Raw genomic sequence first — 5000 nt, forward strand, 5'->3', positions numbered from 1 at the left:
TAAGGGACTAAAGAGTCCGAACCATGCTCCATGGAGGAGGTCTCACTCCGACTGGGGGCAGGGACGTTCGCAGCTTCGCATCAGCGAAGAAAGGTCCAGCGCGAAGGAAAAAGTCTATTCCTTTCAGCCTGAAGGCCAGGGAAAGGTTGAGCGATAGGCTTCACTGCCGAGAGCGGAAAAGTTTCCTTCCGATGAAAAGCAATAACTCCGTTATTGCTGGAGAAGAGGCCTCAAGGGAAGAGGTATCTTCTCCCACGACACCAACCACAGAAGACTCTCCACTTCGCCTGGTAGACCCCTGCGGATGACTATCGCAGGTGACGCGACCTCCGCTCCGCGACTGAAGCGGGTTGTCTCTTCTTGGGGAGGCGGCGTAGTGTCTCCAGATGTGAAGCCGAAGCGATGTAACGGCTCGTGAAAGATGTTGTAGTGTGGTTGTTTGAGTAGACTGTGCCATGGAAGAAGCTCTCCCGGGAGTTCCGTCAGGGGAAGCAGAGGGTCCGGAAACCGTTCTGCGTATAGTCACAGTGGAGCTCTCAGGGCCATCGAAAGGTTGACAGACAACCTGGTCTTGTTGAGACCCATTCTCAACAGACAACAATGGTGGGAAGACGCAGGCGTCGATGTTGTCCCACCGTCACCGGAAAGCATCTTGCCAAAGAGTCTTGGGGTATGAGACTGGGGGGTAGAACAGTGGAAGCTTGAAATTCCAGGCTGTCACGATCAGGTCCCCCAGGCCAGGACTTGCTGGTTACTATAGGCCAAAGATCCCCAAGTACTCTCTATCTGCGAGGCTCTGCTCAGATAGTCGGAGAGAACATTCCTCTGCCTGGAATGAACGAGCCGATAGTGGTATTGAGAGGACCTCAGATCATCTCAGTATCTCTACTGCAAGATGCGAAGGTATGAAAATGCGTCCCCTGCTGGTTGGAATACGCCAGTACCATGAAGTCGTCGCACACGGAGCGACTCGGCAGGAACTGTAGGATCTGTAGAGGGGGCTAAGACTACGACCCCTAAGCCTGCCTGAATGATGGGGAGGTATCCTTATGGTCCTGACCATAGGTCTGAACCGGAACATGCCCCCCCCCCTTTCTTTGACGAGTCTGAGAACAGCATCAAAATGTGGGGAAAGGACGAGAATATCCACTCCCATCAAGAGGTTCCATAGGTCAACCCCCATTGCAGATCTAAACGTTCCGCTGGTCCCATAGGGCCAGAAAGTCCGGTTAATCGTTGCTTTGATACCACCGGAACTTGGGCCGCCTCACGGGGAACTTATCCTGAGGCGACCGTTCGGGACTTTAGACGGGTCAATGAGGAAAAGAGACCCAGGAAACGTTCCAAGGTAGGGCTGAAAGCTCTGCTTAACTGAGAACAGGTACTGCGACTCTCCTCAGCCTTGCCACAGTCAACTGAAGGGAAGGCTCGGAGAAGGGGGCAACAGCATCTGGTGTTCCCAGGCGGTCATCCATCCAAGTACTGACCAACCCCAACGTTGCTTAACTTCGCTGATTGGACGAGAAGCGGTGTTTTCAACGTGGTATAGCCGTTGACTCAATATCATGGCTAGATACTCCAGATGTTGAGGCAGAAGTAGAAAAGGCTCCTAGCATATTACCATGATCCCTCACTCTTGGTAAAGACCCGGAAGCTTGTCCCGGCGTTGAAGAAGGTCGAACCCGAGACTACCAGAGATGACCAGCCCTTCAAAAAGCAAAGGAGGCGGAAGACTGCTCCTGAGCGGCCATGAGGAAAGCAGGGAGAGTTCTCTGGGGAAAAACCTGCGATGCCGCGGCGGGATCGCCACGCCACATCTTAAGCAGGATCACCTGTAGTCTAGGCTGAATTCCAAGAGCTTCCTGGAAGATGGACGGAATGGAAACTGGAAGTACCCGTCCTTCCAATCCAGGGCCTAAGGAGTCCTTCAGCCTCGTTACCAGTCTGATCGACTCTGCTGTTCCACGCTGGACGAAGTTTGTTCGACAAACTTGATCAGAGCTGAGAGGTCGACGACGGAACTCCCGTCTCAGATGCTTTCCTACGAGAAAGGATCGACTGAAGAAGCCGAGGGGTGAAGCCGTCGACGACCCTATGGAGGACCTTCTCCTAAGGCATGGATCCTTCTGCCCAAACGGGCAAAATTCTTGCCGACCCCATGGCATAGAGGCTCAGTGACACTGGATTCGCTGACAGAGACGGAGAGATGATAAGAGCGAGGCGCGATATCCTTGGCTGATCATGGAGATCGTGCAGGAATCGGCATCGGGAAGTTGTTATCCGGATGAGTAACCTTAGGCATCCCCCCAGCGTGAGACCTGCAAGGGGGGGATTGCCAATCCTAGAGTCTGTGAACTCTGCTGCTCCCTCTAGGATTATACCTCCCCGGGAGAGCCTCCCGTGCTACCTGTCCCTGACAGGAGGGGACTGCTATTGTACACCTTGTCTTAGCTGCCGTAGTCGGTCCGATAACTTAGGCCGACGAGGCTGAAAGAAGAGGCGTTGGAGGCCTGCAGGGTCTGGAAGAAAGCGCCTTGGAGGAGTGAAAACGGAAGTCGACTTCCTCCACACAACAGCTGTCCATGTCTCTGTCATTGGGCTCAAACAAGCTCTTCCCAAGGATGGAAGAGTGTCTGAGCTTGTCGACATCCACGGATGAGACACCCGAGGGGAAGCCCTCGGTCACTGCGTCTAGATGCTCCAACATCGAGTTTGCCCGCAAGTTCGAAACTTGGCGACGGAACGCAAAGGTGCTTGAGCCTGAGAGGAGGAAAGTAACCATGATCTTCCTGGAGCTTCCTTGTACAAAACCTCGGGTCGCAACCGAGGAGGGAAAGGACCTGGTAAGCCCCTTCCATGGGTTGGAGAAGAGGAAGGGCTAAACCAGTCACCCCTTGCCCGACGGAGAAATCTCGAAAGGAAAACTCCCTGGCAAGACCCTTCCAGGGAATGACGGGGAGGAAGGGCTAACCCAGGTTCTGGAAAGAAGAATGTTGCCCAGACCTTTCTGAAGATTCTTCCTGCTCTTGCACGTGCCATGCTCTGCGTTTACGGGGTGAAGACCGTGTTCTGGAAATACGCGCTCCAGAAGACTCGCCAGGCTGGCCGTGTTGCGAAACCCCAACGGGAATCTCGGTCGCAATCGCCCTGGTGCTCGCGCGATGGTAAATCAATGGTTCGCGTGTGACCGAACGTGGAAGCGCCCGTGCGCAGGCACGCAGGAGCGCGGACGAAAGTGCCCGAGGGAGAGCAGAAGGAAGCCGAGCGTGGTTGGAAGGGCGAGAGCTGGCGGTCGGAATCCGATAGTTCACAGGCGAGCGATGACCCGTAGGCAAGCAATGGCTACTGCAGGAATCAAGCCGGCGCTCGCGCGATGGAACCCCGTTGGTTCGCGCGATGGAACACCGTCGGTTCGCGCGATGGAACACCGTCGGTTCGCGCGATGGAACACCGTCGGTTCGCGCGATGGAACACCGTCGGTTCGCGCGATGGAACACCGTCGGTTCGCGCGATGGAACACCGTCGGTTCGCGCGATGGAACACCGTCGGTTCGCGCGATGGAACACCGTCGGTTCGCGCGATGGAACACCGTCGGTTCGCGCGATGGAACACCGTCGGTTCGCGCTATGGAACAACGTCGGTTCGCGCGATGGAACACCGTCGGTTCGCCCGATGGAACACCGTCGGTTCGCCCGATGGAACACCGTCGGTTCGCCCGATGGAACACCGTCTGTTCGCGCGATGGAACACCGTCGGTTCGCGCGATGGAACACCGTTGGTTCGCGCGCGGACGAACATTGGAGCGCATGCGCATAGGCGCGCGGGCACGTGGGCGTGCGGTCGCGCAGGCATGTGGGCGTATGGTCGGGCAGGCACGTGGGCGCGCGGGCGAGCGCAGGCGGTCGGGAGACCGATGGCGCGTAGGCGGGCGATGGCGCGTTCTGGCGAGCGATGGCGCGTCTTGGCAAGTGAAGGCGCGTCGGCAAGCGACGGCGCGTTCGCGAGCGGTGGTGCGTTAACAAAACGCCAGCGCGCAGGCGAAGAATCGCGCGGGCGCGTAGGAGATCGCTGACGCGTAAGAGACTAGGGATGATTAGCGCGCATCGCGCTAATCAGAAGGCGCGCAGGTGCATCAGGAAGGTGAGCGCCGATCCGAGCTGTCAATCAGGCGATCCTGGACGGTCAGGAAAAACTATTGGAGCCCATTGGTGCGTGGCAGATCTGCGCTGGCGATTGAAGGAAGCTGGCGCACAGAAGGACAGAAGTAAAGGTGAGCGCTGGCGAGCAGGAGGAAGATCTACGGCATGACTCAGCTACCGGAGATCGTGGTCCACAGCAGGCGAGTGCTAGATCGCTACTGATGGTGTCCAGGGGACCTGACACACGTGGAAGATCGATGGCGATCGTTGACGCGCAGGAGATCGCTGACGAGCAGGCGAACGTTGACGTGTCTGTGGTCGCTGGCGAGCTGGTGATCCCTGGCGAGCAGGGAATCCTGTGCGTAGAAGAAAATTCCTTGTCCAAGACCTGAACCGAAGTTCTAGGTCGCACGGGCGAACGTGGGCGCGTATCAGGAACTGGAAGCCCAGGTGTGCTCCGACGGGCAGGAGATCTAGAGCACTCAGGAGACCGATGGCGCGCAGGGCGCACAACAGGAACAGCAGGATGTTCGGAGTCCTCAGTGGGGCGACGATCATCAGGAGAGCGCTGACGAACAGGAGAGCGCTAGCGATCAGGAAAATGCTGATGAGCAGGAGAGCGCCTGTGTGCTAACACTGCAGAAGGGCGCGCAGGGGAACCCTGACACGCAAGGGAAGCACCCCCCGTGGGAGGCAACTCTTTGCCCCGAAGGGACCGTTGCCCGTCGGATGACGAGGTCAGACTGCTGTCCATCTGCACCAGGGGCGGAAGATCTGGAAGGCGTTGGAGATCGATCCCCGGAGAGATCTAAGGAGGTAGGAGCTGCAGGCTGCATACGGAGGAGATTCAAAAAGGTGCCT

General features: G+C 57.3%; 1 protein-coding gene and 1 pseudogene across 1 annotated transcript in view; both read right to left on the reverse strand.

The window, feature by feature from the left end:
• Nucleotides 1-5000, reverse strand: part of LOC137642681 (centrosomal protein of 135 kDa-like) — a 495143-nt gene that overhangs the window by 391611 nt on the left and 98532 nt on the right. The gene's annotated exons all lie outside the window — the stretch shown is intronic.
• LOC137643388 (5S ribosomal RNA) lies at nucleotides 1439-1557 on the reverse strand (annotated as a pseudogene).

This window comes from Palaemon carinicauda, chromosome 6, assembly GCF_036898095.1.
Source record: "Palaemon carinicauda isolate YSFRI2023 chromosome 6, ASM3689809v2, whole genome shotgun sequence".
In the NCBI taxonomy this organism is placed as follows: domain Eukaryota; kingdom Metazoa; phylum Arthropoda; class Malacostraca; order Decapoda; family Palaemonidae; genus Palaemon; species Palaemon carinicauda.